Raw genomic sequence first — 25,127 nt, 5'->3', positions numbered from 1 at the left:
TCAGTTTTCCATGTGCATTACCAGGAAATTATCTCCTCTCACTGTCCTAACTATCCTTTGTGTTTCCTTTTGCCTCACTGTGGCAATGCAGAGGGAAGTGCTGCTAAGAGCCTGACAAGCTGTCAGGTTTTTAATTCATGCTTAAGAGTTGCAAGTGGAGGCTGGAAGCATTATTTCCACAGGCTGGAAAAAAAAAAAAAAAAAAAAAAAAGACTAAAATAACACCACGATGATAAACCCTTCATCAGAAGGAGCGGGAAGGGGATTATTTTAGACCAAATATCAGATCTGACCTTCAGCTTGGCAAACTGCATAAGCCTTTGCCCCCAGCATGGGTTTGTGTGTCAGATGTGCCCAGGGATGTATATTTCACAGCATTCAAAGTACCCGCACGTCTCCATTCAGGGGAGCCTGCCAAACCTCTGCCCACTGTTTTCTTGGAAGCACGAGCGGTTTCAGGGTGAGAAGCAGCTCTTTCTGCCTCCTGAAATCAGCCGCCTGATTTCCAAAAATCACTACACTCTTCGTGCTTTTCAGAGCAGATTTGCTCCTCCAGAGGCCACATGCTCCAGCTTCTCTGGCAGACAGAGGTCCTGAAAAGCACGAAGTGGTGTCTGTGGAGTCCAGGCTCCTCCAGTTTTGCAGCCTGTATCTCTTGCAGTGTCCCACCACAACACACCACCACAAGGTCAGCTGCCCCAGTCCTCCCTACCAGCCCGAAGAATGCCAGTACTGGGGTTAATTCTGACTTACACACATGCCAACTGAGAGTCACAATCAGTGCAAATAAAGTATAAAGCTGAGGACTTGCTGCCTGTTTCTTAGAAACCATTAATTTTGTTTGCTCTCCCTCAGCCAGGTGCTGATTTTCATAACACTTGAAAGAAATTTTCTCTGAAATTAAAAAATATTCTCTTAAACTTGGTTTCTGTGGCAAATACATTCAAAAAGGATCAGGGGGGAGACTGACAGACCAAAGGACAGGTGAACATATATCCTTCAGAGGCTGAGTTTGCTTAGAGGCAGCTGAAATACTACTTTCCTTCCAGACCAACAATACATTGAATTTACCTGACTTCAGAGGATGACGAAGTCTGAAATTTCAACACACAAATCCAAGTAGAACTCAGTGGTTTTAATACATTTGGGCATTTTTCCAACCTGTGTGTCAGTGTGAAACCCTTTGCTACAGTACGGAGGAGGAAGGCAAATTCACTGAACTCAAAAATGGAAGGAAAATGCCTTTGTGAACATTTAGACATGACTCAGAGGAAAGGTTTCAAGTTATAAATGGCACCGAGTTGCTCTGGAGCTCTTTCGTGGCTGGGCAAACATAACAGGGATGCTTCCGATGTATTTATGTGTGCAGAGGTACACAACAGGACAGCCATCCCTACTTTTCACTGATTTCAGCATTTCAATTATTGCTGCTGAGCTTGTCTTTCTCCAGTCCTCTGGTTCTAGCAGCTCTTCTCAGTTAGCTTTTTTTCTCTTGCTGTATCTATATCAAAATACTGCCCTGTCCTCATTTTCGTGCCTCTCTCTTGCATACCCTTGCATACCCTTAATCTGTTAATGCTGTTTTCTGCTGTGTCCCTTGGCGCTAGACTTAAAGGGCACAAAACATTCAGCAGATCAGTCTGGGTGATGTAGCGCATCCTTTCTTAGCAATCTAGAAAATCAGAAGCATTAACTTTTTTCATGCAGAACCCCCAAACAATTTTTTTTTTTTTTTTTTTTTTTTTTTTACCACGACATTGTGGAAAGCTGGCTTTAAGTTTATGAGCAAAGCAAGAAGATTCTTAAAATACAGCACCTCTGTTATGATTAAAGTGATCTCAGCATGTTCAAAACCACTGAAAGATTGATCTAATTGAAGGAAAACTAGGAAAGTATCTTCAGCTTCAGAAGAAACAGGACTGAACCTTACCTGTGCAGCACTCAGCTCAGGGGGAAAAATTAGCTTACATGCTTCAGAACAAGATCCACTTTTATTTGTGGACCATTGGAGTAAGAATATGTGGAGAATACTTCAAATCCTAGAGAGAATAAGCCATGCTGTAAAATGATATTTGAACTAATTAGTCATCAGAAACTTAAGAAAAAGCAGAGACCCTTGTGTTATAGTCAGGCTGGTCACCTCCTTGCACTGGAGAAGTTACATCTCTACTGGATGTCTTCGCCTTCAAATACCAATTCAGAAAATTCCTCTCCAAAGCCAAAACAGCAAACAGACAAAATCATCAAGTATGTGCTAATCTGCCTTAGCCACAGTTTTCTAGTGCTTGGGTCGAATTAAGAGGATTGGTACTTCTTCCTATTGCTATTCTGGTCTGGGCTTTGTTCTTCCTATTTTTAGCTTTGCTAGGCACAGTCAGCTGGGAAGAGCTTATGTTGCTACAGAAGCGCCTAACACCTAGAAGCAGCCAAGCTGCAATGGCAATTACTTCTTGTGGAACTGTTGTCTTGAATAAGGCTTTTTTCCTTTTTTCTTCCTCTTTTTGTTGTTGTTATTTTTTGTTTGTTTGTTTTTGTTTTCATGGTAGTTTATTGTATTCTGGGTACTGCTGCAATTACTGAGCAGCTCAGCCTTGAGTGGTAGTCTATTAGATCCAAATCCTACTTAGAGATGATTTAAATCACAGGATTATAAAGCTGAATTTTTTTCTTGTCATTAAGTTGTCATCACAACTTCCAAGTCAGTTTGTTATTGAGTTTATACAATTTGGTACAAGTAGCATGTACAAGTGAGGGCAGGCTGCCCACCTTAATACCCAAAGTAGTCGTTAACAGTGTTAACCTACATTCCTGTAACTCTGGTAGGCAGAAAATACTACAGGAAAAGACTCTGTAAACTGAGTTCCCTAAAACAACAGCTCTTTGTAGGACTTAGCCCTACACATGTTTTGTCTGTATGGCTTCCAATGCACAGCCAGAAGTCAGTACCAACTCAGTAAACTCAGGTACAACACCAAGGTCCTGACTACATATGTAATATTCATTCCTCTGCCTGCAAAATGTCACAAGAGAGTATTCCAGAACATCCTTAGTTGCTCCTCAGGGATATGGACCTCCATCAGCATAGACTTTTTTGAGGAAGATTTCTTTGATTTGTTTTTACACAGCACTGGACAACTTTAATCTCAATATGACTGATGAACTATTATGACCAGTACCATAACATCGTGATGGGATCAGTTATTGCCAAAATACAAGGCTGCTTCTTTTCTCCTAAGATATCCTTCTCCTGTGAGACACACGGATTGGAGAGTATGCTGAGACAGCAATTTGCACACCATGGAAACAAGAATTTTACCACAAATCCCCACGAAAGCTGGCTGTCAATATATATGACCTTTTCTTTGCAATCAGTGCATGCCTCAGCATTAGCTGTGGCATGAAGGAGTGGGAAGATCCAAAAGTTTATGTGCTCATCACCCAAACTTCAGTGTGGATGCAGGGGTTGCTTAGGCTTTTGCTGATGGTTGCATCCTGAGATGTCTAAGCATCAAGTTTTGTTGGCCAGTCTTTGTTGATACGTTGGGCTCTGTTAGGTGGTCACCACCCAGGACTTAAGCCAGTGAATTGTATTGTTCCTTCTGCTTGAGGTGGCAGGATTATCCTGTAAAAGGTGCTGCTACCAGAACAAGGCTCTGCTGCAGAGCTGGTGATGCCAGTGAGACACTGGGGGAGAGGGCTGCCTCCCCAGTTGTTCTGAAGGGCAAAGTCTTTTTATGCAACCTCATGTGGGTCCCACCAGTAATTTATGGATTCTTTTAATATCTTGCAAATTAGACAGTTACTCATCCCTCGAGATGCCCTGGGCTAAGGCTGTTATTGCACTGAAAAGGTGAAAGTGAACATTTGGCATTTATCTGGATGACACAATGTCACTGATACAGCAGACTCCCCAGGGGCACTGGAAGAGCTTTCCTGACAGGAGTATGAGAAGCAAGTAAAATCTTTGCAAACACCAGCTCTGCCACCAGCCTGCTGTGTGGCCCAGACACACGGCACCACCAAACTCCTTCCATGCCCCTTGCTGGCAGGGCTCTGAGCAGCTTGCAGGATGGAGCCCCTAAATTCACAGTCCTGCGTATATTGCCACTGAAAGGTTCTCCACATCAGACTTCTGCAAGAAGAGAGTGTCATTTGCCCACCATTTGCTTCCAGGAAAGGGGAAGAAAAATTACCATAAGGGCCAGCAGCAAGGTACTGTATATTCTCTCCAGGCATTTGTCAGTTGAAAGGTTGCCAGAAACACCTCCACCACTCCATCTGTCACTAAGAGCATTTTAGGAATGTGGCTCTGTCCCTTATCCCAAGAAAGACATAGGAGGGGAAAAAAGCTACTGGGATAGAAAGGGTTTAAAATCTGTGTTTTAAAGAAACACAGAAAGTGCAACCAGCCCAGCATTTTGTGCTTGGAAGCAGCCCACCCTCGTACTGACTCTATTCCATATTGCCTCTTCCTGATGTTTGATGTTTAGCATGGTTCTTCAAACCAGCCAGAGCACCAGGTTTTTATTAATCCTCAATTTGCTTGCTGTGCCAAATGCTGACAGTTCATTAAAATTAACTGGCCTATGGAGAGGACAGGGCATTTCAAGAAGCCATGAAAGCACCATTTATAAAATTGGGAGATGCAAATTTTTTTTTTGCTCAGACAGCACGTGCTTGTAGATTTCCCATCACTGTGCTATATTAGAGTTCCTCAGTGCCTTCTGCATGTCTCTTCTTGCGACATAACTTGGGAACAGTGAAAAAGGGCTTAAATTATGTGTCAGCAGTCACACAGATGGTCTCTGTCAGAGCAGAAGCTGTCCGCAGCCTGTTTCCCTCTCACCTGCTACGCGGCAGCGAAACAGCGATGATATAGCTATACGAAGGATCTAGTTTTTAATTCAGTGTAACATATGAGCTCAGCCTCCTCACCGAACACAGTACAGATGGAAAAGGCTGTGCAGCATTCCTGCTGAAAAAGCTTTTTTTCAACGTAAGGACAGAATCCTGAACACAGATAATCCAATACAAATCTGCCGTAAGAAATGAATAGGTTCTATAATGTCACCACAGAAAATAAATGGCATGGCAAGAAGAATTGCCCAGTTCCTATAAAACATCTTCACCAAAGATGAACCTCCCATCCACGTAGTACCTGTGGGTGCAGTTTAGGTGCAGTGGTGAAAAGCAAGAGGATACGTGGCTCTAAACCAAGAGAAGTTAGATAAATTTCCTGTGTATTTCCTTCATGCCAACTCATGTGATGAACAATATACACGTTACATACTATGTACATGAGCACAGACCCATGCATCAAAGGCCTCTTGCAAAGATGACACAGTTTCTCGTCTGTATGAATAGATTTTTGGTCAGGAAAAGATGATCCTTTGGTTCACCAAAATCCTCCTGAATATGAGGCTAGATATCATTAAAACAGAAAAAAATGAGAGACCTCAGGGTGGTGGTCTGCAACATACTATGCAAACCATCCCCTGGGATGTATTGCAATTGATAAATCTTCAAGGAAAATACTGTAGAAAACCAAGCAAAATTGAGACTAATTATCTGTGGTAAGTATGCCTAAGTGGCAGCGACCAAATAATGCTAAGCGAGGATGAAGTGGATGGCTACTGCGGCCAAGAGTTTGTTTTTATTTAATACCTTACCAAAACATGTGCCCCAGTCTATCACTAAACAAGGTGCTTATTGGGCTGGGGAAATAGGCACCATAAAGAGGGGTGAACCCTCCATAATCCCCATTAAATCTTCCTGTGACCTCTCTACAGTCTTCACGAAGTCTATTTGCATACAAGCAATACACAAATGAGGAACTCACAATTTCCAACAGCTATGTAAATTTCACAGTATTAAAGCCGTTGATTAGAAGAGCCCCAGCAATGCTTAAATCTTATCTAATTGCAAAAGAGATTTTCAAAAAATTGAGAAATTAATTACGGAGAGAAACAATAACTCTAGGTATTCACAAAGCCATGATGCAAGGTCAACCTACTAAGACTATTGTGAATCTAACACAGTCCAGAAAAGAGATAACAGTGAAGGAAAAGAGTGTATTTTATTTCTTCTGGTTCCAGGTCCAGAAATTAAATAAAAAAAAAAAAAGAAAAGAAAAACACACGAACCTTCCTCCCTCAGAAGGATGATTTGCAAGGCCTGAAGTAAGAATGAGAGGTGCCTGAAAGAGGTTGGACCTGTATATCTGAGCAAAAGCTTACGAGTAAATAACAGCCATATATGTATTTTATATGTGTATATATATATATGTAAGTATGTGTGTGAATGTAGTGAATGTATTTATATGGGTATATATATTTTAATTCCAGTTAGTCCTTAAAGACAATTGATATTTTTCTTTTCCTTTTTTTTTTTTTTTTTTTTAATAAGCATGGGAGGGCAAATGTTATTGTCAGCACAACCAGATGCTGAGAAGTTGAGCATGTTATTTTGACAGCAAAGGGTTAAGATTATTCATGTAAACAAATCAAGTGTTGTGTGCCAAACTGCTTAAACTAATTTATGGTTTCTGGGCGAGAAGCACATACTGGCTACTCACTTTGCAATTATAAATCTTCACAAAAAAGATTTCTGGTGTTGATGGTTTAAATGTATGGCCTTGGACAAGTCATTCAGTTCAAATATCACCCCAACCCCAGTAAAAGTAAGGAGGCTACAGTGAGTGTATTTCACACAGCTCCGGAATTTTAATTCAAAAATATTTGTTTATCCAATATTCATTTTTTCTTGTGGCATGGGGTGGAATTTCTAAAATAAATTGAATTTGGAAAAATAACAAATTATCTCGTTCACCCACAATCGTTCATGCTGTATGTACTGAATTTTAAAGCAACTGCACTCCATAAAGATGTGTTATTGTGCCAACATAAAATAACACTTTAATTAAAGGAACTGCCCTTAAAAGGGTGGGGGAATCAGAAAGAGCAGCAATAACAGCAGCTGCATGCGTAACTTAACTGCATTTAAAGAAACATAACTACAGTATTGTGAATAGACAAAAGACCTTTCATCTGTGTAGTCAAATAAGTTAAAAAAATGCATTAAGAACAACCAATGCAAACTAAAATATATATATATATATATATATATAACGATTTTCAAATAAGAGCATTTACTTTACCGGCACAGAACAGAGCAAAATGGCTCTATCAATGGAAACCTTAAGTAGAGAAATAAATAACACCCAGTCTGTAGAAGAAAATCTAGCAATTATTAGTAAATACAGTTAAGAAAACACCTTCCAAAAGACAGAAGTGAAGTTATGCTAAAACGGTATGAGTTTAGTACTCCATCTACTAGGAAATCTGAACATAAAATTAGTGCATAATGAGTTAATCTTTCTTTTTAATGGAGTGACCTGTTCAGAATTTTCCTGTTGAAATGAATCATTATTTTCTCTTACAGCACCTGCAGGATGGTAAACAGAAATTCTGTCTTCAGGCTAATATGCCACACTCTAATAACGCTACTACTTTTATAAAACCTTAGAGCATCTGTATGAAAACAAATTCTAATAATGAACTTCTCAACTGTAGTCATACACAGAAATGAAATATACTTACAAAAATCAATGGAGCTGAAATATTGTGAGTTGAATGCAACCAGATTTGAAAAGAAATTCTAATTCTGGTTGTATTTAGTCAGTTTCACTTATGACCCAATCAACAATAAGGCCATAGCTTTTGTTTTTACGATACACAATGCTTCATTATATATCATACCCAATCATTGTGATAGGATTAAATCATAACAGGACTATACTCTATCCAGTGGAGCATACGGTGTGGGCCCAACAAAATAGAAATAAATGGCAAACTGTTGAAGTTAACATGTGCATTGTACAGGAAGAACAAGGATTTATTTGTGAAGAATAACAATTAAAGCCCGAGACATTTTTCTTGACACCAAACAAATGTTTGTCATTTTGAAATACATCCTGATGAACTCCTTGAAATGGTGCTTGTATGTATTGGAAAAGGATGTGTTTGTATGAGAACGCCTTGTGACTTTATATTTGTAGATAATACTGTTTTAGTTACAAGCACTCAAATATACATGTTTGCAAATTTGCTAAAATTTAAAATTATAGGTTGCAATGTTAATTATTCAACTCCTGTTACATCTTATCAGTTTTTACAATCTAGCTATTTACTGAGTCAAGATTTATTGCCTATCCCCAACAGAATGAACCTTACATTAGGAAAGAAGCTACTACAACATGATGACTGTCATCAGCTGCTAAAATGCACCCAGAACAATGGACATAAACCTGTAATCACCATCCATCATGATAGGTAAGAAATATCTCAAATACTGGGGAGAGTTAAAAAGGATGGAGAACATAGATGGTCGGAAGTCTTGCTTGGATGGTCCTGTACAGCAACTAAAGTATTTAACCTAATGGTACAGGCCATTATGATCTTGCTTATTCATTTTTATTATTAAATATTATGTTACACATCAAGGTATATGATAGGAGGAAGGCTAAAAGTTACATTACCACAAGAGCTTTCCCCAGAATGTTATACCATCTAGCCCCACTACATGAAACATTCTTTAATAATTATAGAGATTCGTCAAACATGAAATTGTTCCCTCAAACTTTAATTGAAATGAGGCTCCGTCCATTTATAGGCAAGAGGTGATCACACCACTACTCTGCAAAAGAGACAAACTGACTTCAGTCATGGGGTGGACTGTGGTGGAATAGCTCTTTCTCCAAACTTAGCTATGGTTCAAGATAGTGTAGCCCAGTCTGGGATGTACCAGAACTGTATGTTCTGGAAGGTACCAGAATGACATGGCTGGTGGAAAATATCAAAATCGCCTTATCTGAACTATAGCCAAGATAGAAAAGTACTGACTAACAGTTAACACCTCATGGTCCTAAGAGCCCCTTGAGCTCTCCAGAGATTCCAGTGGACTGTGACAGTCAATCTCCCCCTGAGCTGGGATGCCTGTCAGGGTAGGTTTCACAAGGATCAAGGTGAGAAATGCTGATGAAGGAGAAGGGTAAATAATTCAAAAAAAAGCGGAGAAGCTTGTGAGCACATGACTGAGTTAGGCACCCCCCAATAGCCTGCAGTAAGTCTTGTGTGAGCCTCGCCATTCTCAAATCTTTAAGTCTCTGTTTCAATTGTAGTAAATTTTGTTGAATCATTGCGTTAAATTGACGGATGATTAAGTTCTGTTAAGAATCACATAATCTAATCTTGTGATTTACCATAAAAATATTAATAAATCTTAAATTGCTACTAAATCAAAGTTGAGTAAAAAATCTATTTGCTACATTAATGAAAGGGGAATTGAACCAAGGTAAATTCAGAGCTAGCTGTCTGAATGCTTCACAAGGCTGGGGTTCTTTAATCATTCTAAATTTTTATATCAAGGATAAGTTAGGGAAAAAAAAGAGAAAACAAAGACCCTGAGGGTGGATGGGAACATGCAGAAGTCATGCAGGCTACAGGCCCATAAGTTGAAAGGCAAAGTGTGAGCCATGGCATATCTGGGGGGAAGAACGAGGCAGTGCTGAGAGCCTTGAACTCCATGGTGTGAGATCTGAGAGATCTCTTCATCAATCAGCACAAGAGAGAAAGGAACACACAGCTCCAGAAAGAGTGAGCAAAGCAGATAGCCTGGGCCTGACATCGTGCCTGTCTGGTTTGTGTTGTTCCAAAATGTGTTCAAAATTAGGGGTTGAGTAAGGGATGACATTGACTGCTAACTTCAGGAAAGCACGTGAATAGATAGGACTCTGGCATGAGCAATGGCCCTACACAAAGCAGTCTAAGCACGTTGCTGAAAGTGCAGCAGCCTGTGGTATTTTACACCATCTTTGCCAACAGAGCACCCTTCCTCTTGCTATAAATGCATATGGCTCTAGGGACCAGGTATCACATGCAAATTGAAACAGATATATCAGTTGTTGTTATTTTCACTACTCGCTGGTGTTAAGTCATCTCAAAAGACTTCTTAGTCCTTGCACGAATCCCTCTCGTCCCACTGAAAGAGCCACTTCTGGGGAGGAACAGCTCTGGGGATTTCATAAAAGTAGGGCATACGCCTCGTTTGGTGGGGACGGCACCATTGTCACGAGAACAATGGTGTGATGTCAGCCCTAACAGTCGCTGCTCCTCCCACATCACTTGTGCGTGCTGTTCCAGGCCCCACTACAGCCACAGAGATGCATCAGAAAGATTTGCTCATTGGCTTCGGCATGGGTACAAGGAGAAGGAAAATGCCGGGAGAGGCAGGCACACTTCTGATGTTAGTGGGCATTTATCGTTATTTTGACATTGACGGTCTGCTGCTAAGTGGCAACATATCTTGCTGAGGTAATTTTCCATCACTGTGCAAATGCATGCACCATACTAAGGCAGACGCTCGCTCTAGTCTCTGTTGGACCTGCCTAAATCTGCACTCATGGTGAGTCTGAAATAAGGGTGAGAAAAAAAACAATGTCCTCAACAATATAATCCAGTCTGACCCATTCAAGGGCACACATCATGCTGTCTTCACCTTCTAGACATGCACACATTCTCATAATTTCACATTTTCTTATCAAAAGCAGGTGCCTGCTGAGAAAGCTGGACCTAAAATCAGTAGGCTGTGGGAAAAGCAAATTGCCCATGCTGTCAGAAGCTAAAATAGTCTGGATTGAATTTTATATAATGGCATCAACTGCTTAAAAATTTGTGTCTAGTCACACACAACATATGCACATTCACCACACACAACATGACTGTTTATATATATATATTTATAGAACATTTGGAAAGCCTATCGAGTTTTGGTTTTCTCACAGTTCTTTAACGTGACTAGAACCAGGGGAGGCTGTGTCCTTTTGAAAGAAGCTGAGAAGATGCACGCCACCTCCAGATGTAATAAGTCAGAGATATAGCCTGTATTTATAGGCTTACCTATGGCACCAAAGTAAGCAGTAGGGAATGCAGTTTCAGGCTAGCTCTGCATCATTTAGTATCATGGGTTTAATTTAGACAGTGTCTGATGGAGGTCCATCTCAGTGGATAACATACCAGGAAAGGACTCACAGGCTTAGAGTCCAATCCTTGTTCAGCTGTGTGCTCTGCTCTATACAATAACATTGAAAGTGATGAGCAGGAAACACCATATGAGTGAGTTGTTCTTGGAGTAGCTTGGGAACCACTACAACAGCTTGATGTTTTATTTTTTTCTTCATTCACATTTCTGAAGTAAAATTGCAAATCTCCCTCCAAAATGAAACAGTGATTCCAAAAAGAAGTTCCTTGATACCTCTGAAACAACTGCCATTGCAAAGCAATTTTTTTTGCACCACTTCCCTCATGCTAAGTCCCTGCTTTAGACTCTATTTGGTATTAGAGGTGTGACACCCAAGACTCCTCTCCCCCATGTCCCTCAGCTGCCAGTGAAGTTTCCCTGAGAGCTGCAGCCCTGGAGAAGCTGCCTCTCACTCCACTAAGAAGACATGTTAAGGACAGAGGTATTGCAAACTACGAGATCAACTACCACCTACCCATCACATTATTACCTCACACTGATATTTTCATCAGAATATCACAAGTGGAGTTCAACAGTTCAGCTCTGCTGCTGCAGTGCATCTCTAAAGAGAGACACATTTTAACAGGATTTTTTTTTTTTTTAATTATTTATTTCCAGCATGTGTGTTCTAATTATTATTTTTATGTCATCATATCTAACTGGACTTTAACTTAGCTGCCTTTTGAGACTGATACTTTGAATTTCTTTCTTGAAGTAGATAAATCTCTCCCAGTTGGTTCTAAGGCTGAAAGCAGTAACTTCAACTTTAGATTTAGACTAATCTAAAAATGAGTGTCTGCTACAGATAAGACTTGTATTGTGAAGGACAGTATTTCTTATCTCAGGAGGTACTTACTTTTTCTTTCTTAAATATATGTAACCTTCAATGACATTTTTATGACTTGGTATTTGCTGAAAGACAGTCAACAGACACAGTTACATGTATTCCAAAGGGTCTCGTTAGAACTCATTCATTCTCTACACAGTTTTAATGAGGCTATAACCATGGCATCTATCTGCTATATCCATGCAATCCAGATTAGCAATAAGATTTTCTGACATCAAAAAGTCCGCTGGGGACATTTTGTTGAAAATTCTCCTTCTTAATGGGATAGGCAGCAAGATAAACTTGAGAGAGAGTGACTGGAAGCAACCAATCTTTTGAGAGAATCTATCAACATTGAATCTGGGGCAGGATATTGATTGTCCCCATCATTTCCTAACAAAACTGTTGTCCTTTGCTGACCCCATAGCCATTGTCAGTCCTGGGGAGTGTGAATTTACCACGGATATAACTTTTCTTACAAAAACTTCTGCTCACATTATCCTAAATGGGCACATGCAGATGGAGCAGGGGGACAAAAAATCCAAGCACACACAACACATTTGGATTTTATCACCTCATCAAAGAATACTAAATGCTACAAGTTTCCCGTCTAGAGCACAGGGAAGATGTAATGACAAGCTGTCCTCAAGCAATCAGGTCCAGTATGAATCATAAGCATCTTTTGTCTACAGGGATATGGCAGTTGCCATAGTTCTGACCGTGACTTTTCAGAAGAGGTGTATATAGCTCTTCTACTGTTAATGCATGTGTGAGTTTTTTCAAAGAGACTAAGGTCCACACAGGAAACCTGGCTCTTCCTTGGATGAAGCCACATCATTAGTAGACAGTATCTGAGATAGCTTTTCCCAGTTCTCCAACTGAACACAGTTGTACTGGCTTGTATTTGCTACTTTAATTGTTTATATAAGGGCAATCACTGACAGAAAGGAGATGTGACCACTGCTGTAAAAGTTGTTGATAACTGTCTCAGAGACACTGCTACAAATAAAATAGACTCTTTTCAAGCTAAAATTCACCCCTGAGTAAGGAGAACACTCCTCTCCTCCTGACATACAGCCATGCATTAAACTAGAAAAGATTGGTGTGAAAATACCCTACACAGCTCTATGTTCAGAAAACAGAAGAGTCATGGGGCAGTATGCTGGCCATCCTCTTGGGCACACGTTCCCTGCAGAGATCTGCAGAGGCAGTGCACAAGCATGGTGCCTTCTTCTTCCACGATATATGTGGATGCATACCCAGGAACAAGACTTAACAGCCTCCTCTTAGAAGATGGGATGCAGAGAACTGTGTGGGACTGGCATGATCGCTGCCACAGCCTGACACACCACTGCAGTGCCAGCAGCAGGCACTTTGCCCAAAACATTATTAATTTTACAGCCAATCCATTTTCAATATAATTCTTTCCTGCTGAACTGTAATTTATTTGTGATAACAACAACTTCATTTCTCTGAATGGCTTTTTAATACCTCTAGCTATAAAAAAAAAATTAATTTTGCCACATGTTCCTCCTCATTGTCAGCTCAGCAGTGGATTATCTTAACTTGCATTTAAGCTTTCAGGGCCTAGGCATGGATATGTACTAATGATTAGCCAGTTTACTTGAATGGTAGAGATTTACTGGGATAAAGCAAGAGAATTACATTTGTGTGTGCTCTCAACAATCTGCAGAATTGGAGACTTTTTTTGCCACAGCATCCATCAGTGACAAGCACTAGAGAGCTGGGAATTAAGCATACAGTAATAATAATCACAGCATAATGGCCTCCTGGCTGGGCTGAACATCTGTTTTGCTTGCAGCTCAGCTAGTGACAACTCTTTGCTCTTAAACAGAAATTCATCTGACTAAATATAGGCATTTCTAAGGGAGCAGGGTCTCTGAGCTAGTTCTCCTGGGCTTCCTAGATTGTGGAGTGTAGGGACTGGTCACGAATCTGTGTGTCCCAGGACACTGCTGTCTCATCTGGCATTTTTCCAGGTCTCCCAGAGCTCCTCCATGGAGAGGCAACTCATGGTATGGCCTCAAGCAGGATAAGTGGGGGCTCCCCTTGCCTCCCATCGTGATCCAGATGTCACAGTGATATCTGACTGCATTCTCTGGTGTCACTGATATGCGTGTCCATGAGCCAAGTCTTCATACTAGAGACCATCCTGAGACAAGGGAGAATAGTTTTAAACTAAAAGAGGAAAGATTTAGATTAGATATTAAGAGGAAATTCTTCACTCAGAGGGTGGTGAGGCACTGGCACAGGTTGCCCAGGGAAGTTGTTGGTGCCCCATCCCTGGAGGTGTTCAAGACCACGTTAGATGAGGCCCTGATGTGGTGTTTTTACCCAGCTGGGCAGCTGAACTCCAGCACAACCACTCTCTCACTCCCACTCCTCAAAGGGAAAGAGGGAGAAAATATGATAAAAAGGACTCAAGGGTTGAGGTAAGGACAGGGAGATCACTCAGCAATTACCATCATGGGCAAAACAATTGACAGTGAAGTACTCATGTGAAGGACCTCAAATTTAGGCTGGACTAGCCTCCTCAGCAGTCTCACCTCATCTGTGATGAGATGGCTTACTTGATGACTGACAGGCAATTGCAAAGAGCGTAAACATACAGCTATGTGCTCTTCCCCTTGTCACAAGCATAGCTTGGCTTATATTAACTAATTTATTTATTATTTTATTTATTTATTATATTAATGTACACATCTAAAACAGGTCAGCTAAATATTTCTTTAGAAATTCCTTCTGTCCACTCTAAAAGGAGGATAAGGACATTGGTTTAGGTATCTAAGGCTACTTAGATCATTTTTTTTTCAAAGGTACTGTGTTTTTTTTTTTTTTTTTTTTTTTTTCAAACTTGAACACATGAGAGAGGCCTTGGCTTATGCCTGTGGTTGGTAAGCACCCAGCCTGCAAGCTGCTTATAAGGGTGGCACAAATCCTGCTTGCCAGGATCACTGATCTTTTCTCTGTGGAAGGCTGGATGTGGGCAAAGCTTCCACTAAAACATAACACCCAAAGAGCTGTTTTGCCTGAGGGGTTCAGGTGATTAAGCATGAGAGCAATCTGCCACAGCAAGGCTAGGCTGAGCTCTGCACAGTGTTAGCTAAATCGTTCAGCACACCAGGCCATTTCTTCTGTGAGCTCCTTCACTCAAATATCTGCCATGAATAAACACTCAAAAAGAAGAAAAGAACATTTAAAATTGATTTGTAAGTAGCAACTTAAGTTCTTTATTGCTACCCTGAAGAATAGGCTATCTCATTATTTTTTTGGGAAGGCTTTATACATTTTACCTTTTAGATTACACTGAAATGCTATTCATGCAGGGTGTGCTCAGACACATAATGAAGTAGAATAAAGGCTGTCAGACACGTTTCTTAAATGCAAACCCATTTGAAAATGTGATTACTTTTCAATATATAATAATAATATGAACACTAGAAGAAAGCAGAGCAAGTATAATGTACAAGCACTTCAGCAGAGTATTTGTGATCAATGTAATGGTGCCCTGAAAACAACTTGTATTTGAATTGGCCTGATCTCAGGTTTTACCTTGTGTTCTGAAGACCCAGCTGAAGAGTTGTAAGGAAAGCACTGTCAATAGGTCAGGCTTATGTGGTGTCACGGGACCATTTAAACACTGCAGAATAATTAGCTATCTCCACCAGGTGTGAACTGGATAATCAGGCTCTGATAATAAACAGCTGGTGATGGGCAGTATCACAAAGAGCATCAGGAGCAGTAAAACTACCTGGGATTCACCACCACATATGAAGATTATATCTCAAATGCACAAGGTGCTTCTAAAGGACTGCTTAGCAAAATGGCTTTAATGTGCCACAAAGCTGGTGGCTGTTCTGCTAGGGTGGCAGAAGAAATGAAGGGCACCACTGTGTTACATCTGATTGGTACATACATCTTAGGGTGCACAGCAGCTGTTCCTGTGAGATGTTATCATTGCATTAATTGAGGTCACAGTCTGGGAGAATATCTGGGGGGCATTAGGCTGAATCAACAAATTGAAGCCTAGGAATTTAGGGATCACAGAACTGTAGGGATTGGAAGGGACCTCGAAAGATCATTGGGTCCAACCCCTGGACACTAAGGACATCTGAAAAGCTCTTCCATGAAAACAGAAGAAGACTGCACTGAGGGCAAACACTGGATTTCTGGCAGAGGGAATTGTGGAGAAGAGTCTTCAGAGGAGAAGAAAGAGCACCAGGGCAACCTTCCACACTGGTATGGATTTAACAAGAAATAACACAATCTTTTGAATACATTTCCCTTCACTTTCACTTTTTACCTTCTGTTGTTTTGTACCTCTTGTCAATTAAATTATGTCTTGTTCTTGGTGAAGCTGCTTGTGGGTCACATCAGTAAGTTGGCAAATGAGATCCCAGCAAGGAAACTCTAATTAAAGAGCTGTGTAAAGGGACAACAATGCAATGATAGAAACAGTGTCTGAGTACTGATCTATCAGTGTCTGGGCTCCAGGGCTCCTCCTTGGAAGATGTACAAGAAGATTTCACACTGAAGTCATGTGAAGTCTATTGTTAAGTACTTACATCTTCAAAAGATGACACTCCTTTTGGTGGTCATCTCATCGCCTGAAAAATGGAAGGAAAATGGGGAATATATTGTAAATGGGATATAATAAAGGCAGTATAAGAGTAGCTACAGCTGCCATCTGATAGAGATGGCTATTGTTAGAACACTTAAAGTAATTTTGCATGTGTGTGTCCTGTCACTAAAGTGAGCAAAATGGGCTTTTTCTTAGGGAAACAAAACCCAATGTTTGCACAATAAGCAGATCTGAAGGAAGATGGTAAGGAAAAACAAAAACAGATTTCAGGACTGGTATTGCAAGAAGAGAGGTGGTAATGTAGGTGAAAGCAGCCAAGCTAGTTACCAAAACTACCAAACTAAATATGTACAGCTTGGCTGTGTCATGGCTGTGATGGAAGTGTGACGCTAGCCTGGATACAGCAGGAACATCTCTAGTCCCTTCCTCCTCCAAAGGAGGGGGGGGGGGGAATTATTCTGAGTGTCTCAAGTCATAGAATAAAACTCAGAAAGGGAATTCAGTACAGAATATCAGGAAACACAGTATGGGACTTGACTGCAGTGGCTATCTGTAAGCCTGGTGGCTGACACTGAAAATGAGTGCAAAGTTCCCATACTCCTGCCCCAAAACCAGAAGAGCAGAAAACCATTTGAGTGTCTGGTGTAGTGATGGTGAACTAAATGGAAAGGACAAATGGGCAGGTCTGAGACTTGTTTTTTGTGCGTGTAGTGTGAAAACAGTTCTGCTAAAAAGCAGTTTAAAATGGAGAAAAGTTTGAAATCAAGCAGGATATAGCCATTTGTAGCTCTAACCACAGGCAGTAACCACCAACAGAGGAATGCAACATTAAGGGCATGGGAGAGACAAGCAACAGTATTCACACTGGACTTTGAAGAGGTTCCTGTGAGAACTGGGTGAAGGTGTTAGGATATCTTCTGTGAGCTAAAATCTGGTTTTAGTTCCCAACTTAGAAATTACTTCATTATGAAGATGAGTGATGCTAGAGAGATGCTCTGCAGCTTATAAACAAAACCTTAGCTTCTACTAGGGAAGACTGTACACTCATGTGATCCCGCCCACTGCACACCTACTCCAAAAAGCCTAATTCTTCCCTTTCTTCTGGAGGAAAGGCTAAACTGTCTCCCTCACCCACTTTTTGCAGATAGTCTTGCCTGAGACATAAGTATAATTAAAACCATAATAATGAACAAAAACATCTGTTTCAGCATTGCCCTTAGCAGCAAAGCATTATGTGTAATTGCAAATTCATTCCTTTGTTATACATTCCTATACATATAAATTAATTGACTTAACAGGAAAATTATGAGAGTCAATAAAGAACAATTTTTTATTAGTTTTGATTCCATGCTTTTCTTTATCTTCTCTTTACACAGCAGATGTAAATGGCTGCAAATTAACCTTGTAAGGTTTGTCTAGTCCAACAAATAGTCTTTCATTTTGGTTCCAGGCACAGAGCCAGAGCACGATCATTTCTGAAGGCTGCTTAGCTGAGATAAGTCATGCTTCTAAGTGGCAACATTTTTAAAAGAAGTCATCTTTTATAAGACCTAAATCAATTTTTCACTTGTGACTTATGAAAATAGGTCCAGAACATCAACAACATAAATGTGCCAGGTCCCAAATAGCCAGTGCCATTGGTAGGAGTTAAGTCCCTTTGAAGATCCTGGTCTTGCAAGTATCGATATTCCAGGGCTTTGACCATCAGCAAGACACTGCACATCAGCTGCTCTACAGCAGCTGTTTATATTTCTGGGCAAGGTACTGCCTGGTAAGCAGAAGGCAATTTATCCCTTAGGAAAAGAGATTCAAGTAATTTCCTGTTTACTGTTGTCTTCTTAAAGGTAAAAGCAAACACGTAGGCAGTTACTCTTCAGTTGATGAAGAAGCCCATTTGTATAGGAGCTCTCAGGCTAAGTGGTAATATCATAATTAAAAATGAGGTCTTTGCTCTTCAAAGTTTTATCCAAGGCGTAAATACATTTATCAGACTGATTCAGTGCCAGTGATCTTTAGATGTCAGCTGTGGGTAAGATTCATTTTTGTGCTATGCCAATATATATATATTTGGGAAACTTTCTCAGCAAACTTTCCTGCATTGCCTTTCTTTTCAATATTGTCTCTCTTCTGCCTGTTTGAGGAAATGAAATCACATCTTCAAAAATCTGTAGGTAAGAAATGTGTACCATGATTCATTCATATGAGGAGATAACTTAGTACAAAAACTTCCCTAAGAAAAAAGGACCTAGTTGTAGGATTTACCTCAGAAGACTTGAAGACAAACCATCCACTTCAAAGTCGTTTTGCAGTAGTTTGCCATTTTGATTACTGTAAATTGTTAACTGGTGGAAATTTTAGAAGGAATGCAGGTTTGGTAGGAAATGGGCTTGTATAGTGCAATACCAGGAGGCTTATCAGCAACTCTCCATCTTACTTCTAAGGATGTAAAGTTCTTGTGATACTGGGCACAATGGTCCACTACCAGTCAGAACTTGCAGGTATTAATCTGCAGACTGAGTCCTACATAATAGCAGAGTTCAGTTGTTTGAAAAGACACTTAGTGCCATCAAAGATGAGCTGGAAAACCCTGATAACAGCTACAATGGAAGGGTTCAAGCTTCCCATATGTCCTGTGTTATATCTGCTTGCAAAAGTACAAATGTTTCAGACATCTCAAATCCTAGCAGCCTTTTTAGATCTTCAGCTAGGGACCTGGTTTCACATTCATGGAGGACAATGGCTCAAGGGCATTCATTTTCCTTCCGAAAAATGTGACATCCATGTTAAAGATGTGGAACACTGACACATTTTAATGTAAGCCATGGAGTCAGTAACAGAGACAGACCATGAGAAATGAGTGCACTGCCTTTCTCTGGAGCACAAGAAAAACACAGGTCCCCCTTTTATACCTTTTCTCAGTGCTTTGCCTTTGGTTTTAAAACCTAAAACAGAGTCTGTATTTTTTTTTTTTTTGTCATGTTTTTTCTGTTTGTCATGCCAGTACTTGCAAAACAAAGATCAATACCACACTAGGAGCTGGAATTGTCATCCTAACAGATAAAGGCATGTCCCTTTGAACAATGTCTTTCATGTAACTATCAGATATTCTGGCATAAAGATCAGATCAGAACTTTTTAATAATTTTTGTTCTTGACTCAAATCACAAGTACTTTGGGAGTAGCAAATAAAACAAAATTTTCAAGTCAGGGACTGGAAAAATACCCCCACTCCCATTCCTCTTCAAAACCACGAAGAAATCATGCAGGCCCAGAGCTGAATATTTTGTTTGTTTGTTTGCTTTCACCTAAAGAGGAAAAAGCCAGAGTGTCTCTGAGGTCCAGTAAGAACTTTTATATGTAGCAGATGAGAGCTGGAGGGCAGTGATACAACGGAAGTTAGAAAAAATTAGATCAGCAGCTGGTCACCTCTGGTGACTTGCAAGACAAATGCATGTGCAATTGCTCTGACCTTTGACTTCTCTAAGAGATGACCAAGCAATGTAGTCCAGAAGACCTTCTAGACTAGAAGACTCAGAGACTTGCTCTTTTCTGGATTACCGTAGTTAAAGCTCTGTGCTCCCAAAACAGTTCCCGTAGGAATACTGCCTCTGTGATTTACTGCTTGAGACGACACTTGCCAGGTTGGGGAAAAAAAGCTTTTTCCAAATCTCTGTGTGACTCCTAGTTTTATAGAGCTGTAGTAAAGTTGAACCAGCTTCAGTTGCTTTGTGTTTTAGTTATAACTGTTTTTTATGACTGCAGAATATTTTCCCTTTTATTAGCTGCTCTGCTTGGTGACTTATTACAACACACTTCTGCAACTGGTGACGTGGTGTTTTTCTGGAGATTAAGGACTGTGAGTGAGCAGAATGGGGCCCAACTACATCCCAGGATCCAAAGCAGCATCTTTGGAGGAGTAGTTCTTTCCTGAAGTATGCAGGACTATGGCAATTTCCGTCAGAGCTGACCTTTGCACTTTTTCTTCTCAGATCTGAAATAAGTGTCCTTTTCATTGCTAAGATCTTGGCAGACAGACCACAGGGTAGCAGATGAACCGTTTCCCATAGAGTGTTAAATTGTCTGATGGCAAATCTGAAAATTCAGCTTGCATCTGCAATTCTGCATTGTGCAATACACATCTTTAATCATCTCATGAAATTCTCAAAGCAGCGTTTTGGCGTTACTTGCAAAATCCAATTAACTCAGCCTGATCCTGGGGTACCTTTACCCATATGATCAAGGGATGTCTCATCCCCAGCTGTACCCAGATCTGACACTGACTGGCATCGGGATTTTGAGTTGATGGATGAAACCTGGCTAGGAGCAAAGCAGAATGATTCCCCCATAGCTTCCTCATGATAGCATACGCAAACTGTAATTCTAGTGAGACTAAAGTTTCCCTTTGAGAAAAGGGCATTGTTCTAAGCCAGTCCCACTGTACCTATTAATTTCTAAAAAATAGATGAAGCTGAACTCTTTTTTTTTTTTTTTTAAGTGACCCTTTCCCAGTTACAGCAGCATACGCACAGCCTTTCCTGCCAAGACTTTTTTTTTTTTTTTTTTTTTCCCTCTCTAATTGGCCTACCTAGGGGTTGAATAATTATTTCCTGTGTTCAAGTTCTGCTGCAGGTGATGGGCAACCATTTTACAGTGTGTTTTGTATCACTGCTGGAATAACTGGGCAGGTTCTGAAGGTCCTCAAGCACACTGGGGAACCAGCTCACTTTGCACTGTAGCAAAGAAATAGCAATTATCCATTGCTTAAGCTGCAGGCAGAAATGATAAATAAATACAGAAAAATGAAAACATGCAAAAGCTCCACAAAGCTCATGGAAAACTTTTTTTAAAAGAGCAGATTGGTAAAAGAGTACCATCTCCCTCCAGTGCTAAACAGAGAGAGAGAGCACATCTTAAGGGTTGTAATACTTTTGGAGAAATAAAATGCATTGTGATTGGGATAATAGAGAACATCACACAATGACTTTCTGTGAGTCTGTGATTGCTGGAAGAGAAGTCATTAAAAACATTTACCTCCATGCCTGATCTCAGCACACTCTCTCCTTGCACACAGACTGGGACACAGTGTGAGGGAATAGGAATGATGCATACTCCTTTAGAGGGAAGTTAGAACAGTTATTTCCCTTGGAAATTAGATGTGTCTACAAGGATCACAAAGAATTTTGAGAGTAAGGGTTCTTTGGTACTTGCATGTATGGCAGAGCTCAGTGTTAGCATGGACCTAGGACCTGGGAAATGCATGGTCATAAGAAGAAGTTGCAATGATGTCAGCAGAATCTACAGAGCATCTACTGGGAGGTTTCTGACCTCTCTGCTCAGGTTCTGGCAACTTGGATGACATCTTTGGCAAACAAAGTTTTAATGGATGCTATGAAGAGACACAGCACTCTGATAAACTGCAAACTGTCCAATCTTTCATCCATGAACAGCTAAAACAGATCTTAACCTGGAGAAATGCAACATTTGCTCTCTGTCCCCAGCAGTGTCTTTGAGAATCCAGGAAGACTGGATAAAATTTCAGGGCCATTTGCCATTGGGTGAGCACTGGATCTCCACTTCTGTCTTCATGTACAGATTAAACACAATGGATGCTCTTAAACATACATGGAAAATTCATGCCCAATTCCAGAGGCTGGCTGTGATACAGGTGTTGCTCCAAAAGCAGCACATGATAGCAACAGATGAAGGGTCAAGATGACTTGGTGCCACAGGGTAGCACAGGGAAATGTCTCCCTTTAAGTGGTGTGAAATCAGGTTTCCCGAATTGTTTCATACTCAGTGAAGTGTACCACAGATGGTGAGTCTGCATGTCTCAGAGCAGCTATAAATTATGACCTTTTGCCTCATTAAGATCATCTGGTAATTCTGCTGCTTTCCTAATCTATGCCAAGGGAAATTGAAGTTAGAGATGCAACAAGCTTACCTTTTCTGCAATTGCTGAGCGATAAATATTTTACTTACTGTAGGGGAAAAAAATGTAGGAAGAAATCTGTGGATTTCCCCTGTTTTTACCAGCTAGTGCTCAGGCTTCAAAACTTTTAAATATAAAAGAAATCTCAAGTACTTTGTAAGATTTCTGGCTGCTTGCTTTAAGCACACTCCTTCATGAGCCTGGAGAGAGAAAACTGAGAGGGATGAATCTCTTCTTAGGTATTTGCATTTGACAGCCACCAAATGTCTTACACAGTACCTCTGGGCAAGGATCCCAGATAACATCAACCAGCCTAACTGGGTGCCACCAAAGAAAATTAAACCTGTTAATTCACATTGTTCTCTAAAGCAGATGCTGGCAAAGAATATAGCTATGTACATTGTTATATAATTATTCTGATTTAGCATCAGTAGATCGATGGCAATGGAGCAGTGAAGTGATCAGTTCTCAAAGAAGTGCTTCATACACTGAAGAAATGTAGAAGAATTTTACTGAAGAGGGAGATCTAACCCTGGGCCAACTCTTTCCAGCAGCTCAAGAGCCCAGCAGGGAGAGGTTTCCATTGGTAAGAAGTCATGGAAGTTCACCAGCATTAAAGGAGCTCTGCTGGCGAGATGGAGGATGTGGGTCTCCTATATATAGTACAGGATGTAGGCTGAGCTTGCCATTTCCTGCGATGGAAAGAACTGTTCTTTCTCAATACGCCACTGAGATCAGTTCAGCACACTAACTTAATCAGGAGGGAAATTACAGGCGATATTAGGCCTAAAATGAAATCCTGGCCCTGCTGAAGTCAGTGGGAATTTTGCCACTAATTGCAAAGGAGATTTCACTCCCTGCCTTTGCACAGAGCTGCTGGGAATGTGAGAAGCAGTAGAGAAATCTGATGAAGTCTTATTGGATTTTATGTGAATTTATCCTGTTAAGAAAGGTTAAGTGAGAAGGATTTGGGGGAAGCTTGCAGAGCAGGGAGGTGAGCTCCCACAACCCACGTAAGTGGACTTGCTCTTCACCCTTCTGCTTGACTTACCTGCACAAGGATGTTCTATTTCTCTACCAAAATGTAATTCTGAATCCCCTTCTAAATAAGCAGATGGCAACAGGGACAGACAGACCACTGGACTGAATTAATCAGTTCTTCCATACCAGTGCTTCGGAAATCTCATCAAGCCTCGAGACCTATTTGGGCCAACAGCAGCCTCAACAGACACCTTTCCCTGCAAAATAAGACATTGGTCCTTACCTACAGGGAAAACCTTTTTAGCACATAACAGGAGTAGTGTTCTCCTAAGCATGGTTTTCCGCCGTGGAAGGGGACCCCTGGGCTCCCTGTGGAGTCTCACTCTTGTCCTAAAACTGATGTTTAAAATGGACAAAATGATTCTTCCTCTCTGTAAGTTATAGCGGCACATAGTTTAGCTGCAAACTTTGGAATTGCCCCAAAATATGTGAAATTAACCCACCCAAGCACCTCCTTTGTGCTTGGCCTTGCACAGTGATGTGACAATGCCTTCTTCATGGTAGGACATCACTTCCAGCCTTCCCAAGGGCTCCTGCCTGCAAGCAAACCTCACCTGGCCACTCTGGTGGTCTCTGCTGGGCAGCATGGATCCCCTACCCACTCCACCAGTGTCCCAAGTGTTGCCTTCCTCAGCAGCGTAAAAAAGCCACCAGGAGCATCAATTTCCTAGCAGGGAATTGAGATGTCTGTGGGATCTCTATGCAACCAAATCCCTGTCTACTTAAGGTGATTCAGTTCCTTTCACCAGATGATTAGTATAAGAAAGGCAGGCAGTATTCTGGACACTTATAAGTCTCATATCCACCCCCTATCAAAAAATAATAACTTCTGCCTTGAGACCTTCATTATACAACTCTGCTGAGTTAGAACACAAGTCCATTTACCTCCCCTCTCATCCCTAACAGCATATGCTCAAGGAAGGCTGAAAGAGCAGGAAAACACTTAGCCAAGTCCTCTCTATCACTTTGCATCTTTAAGAGTACCTGCATTAGGGATGTTGTCTTAAAATTTAATAGCCCTTGATGGATTTTTTTTTTTTTTCTCATAAACTTTCCAGCCCTATTTGGAATCAATGTAAATTTTTAAAGTCTACCACATCTTGCAGCCTAAGTACATATTTGCTGACTGAGCCATGTGTGAAATGTTTGCTTCGTATAACAAAGGGTCTTCAGGGGCTTTAGGCATGCAGCACAGCCATGCAAAGTGACTGATGCACTGCTTCGAAAGAGATCTCACCTAGCACCAAACTGGGCAGCTCTGCACAGAATTAGTGTCACTATATCAGATCCTATAAAGAGCACAGCCTTTATGATGTGGTGTCTGACCTAGGACCACCTCCACACTATGGGCACACTGGACCCAGCTCTTCCAAGCCAAACAGGATCCCTATCCAAAGAGGAAAATCACCGCAAGGTTCAACAAAATATGTACCTCCAGGAGACAAACAGGTCTGTCAAAGCCATAGCTCACCCCTGAGAGTTGTTTTTCTTATTCCATTGATGAGAAATGGAGCTAAGGGTGATCCCTGACCTACATATGTTACTAAAGCTAAGAGTATGCAGCACTCCACTGGCAGAAATTGGTCTAAATGGGGAATGAAAGGCTAAAGGGTTCCTAAGCCTTCTGTCACCCCTCATCATTCCTCCCATGGG

The 25,127-nt window shown here is 40.9% G+C and overlaps 2 long non-coding RNA genes across 2 annotated transcripts in view; one reads left to right on the top strand and one right to left on the bottom strand.

Moving 5' to 3' along the window:
• Positions 1-15,538, bottom strand: part of LOC137851645 (uncharacterized) — a 31,449-nt gene extending 15,911 nt beyond the window's left edge. Inside the window, exon 1 of the long non-coding RNA XR_011093316.1 lies at positions 15,476-15,538. This is a non-coding gene — a long non-coding RNA (uncharacterized lncRNA). The remainder of the gene's footprint in view (positions 1-15,475) is intronic.
• Positions 15,539-15,662: 124 nt separating this feature from the next.
• LOC137852049 (uncharacterized) lies at positions 15,663-21,504 on the top strand. Its single transcript, XR_011093632.1, has 2 exons — positions 15,663-16,162; positions 20,287-21,504. It is a non-coding gene; the product is annotated as an uncharacterized lncRNA (long non-coding RNA).
• The last annotated feature ends 3,623 nt before the right edge of the window (positions 21,505-25,127 follow it).

The sequence above is a fragment of the Anas acuta genome, chromosome 2 (genome assembly GCF_963932015.1).
Source record: "Anas acuta chromosome 2, bAnaAcu1.1, whole genome shotgun sequence".
In the NCBI taxonomy this organism is placed as follows: Eukaryota; Metazoa; Chordata; class Aves; order Anseriformes; family Anatidae; genus Anas; species Anas acuta.
Note: the sequence above shows the minus strand (reverse complement) of the source record. Positions and strands in the feature narration are given on the sequence as shown.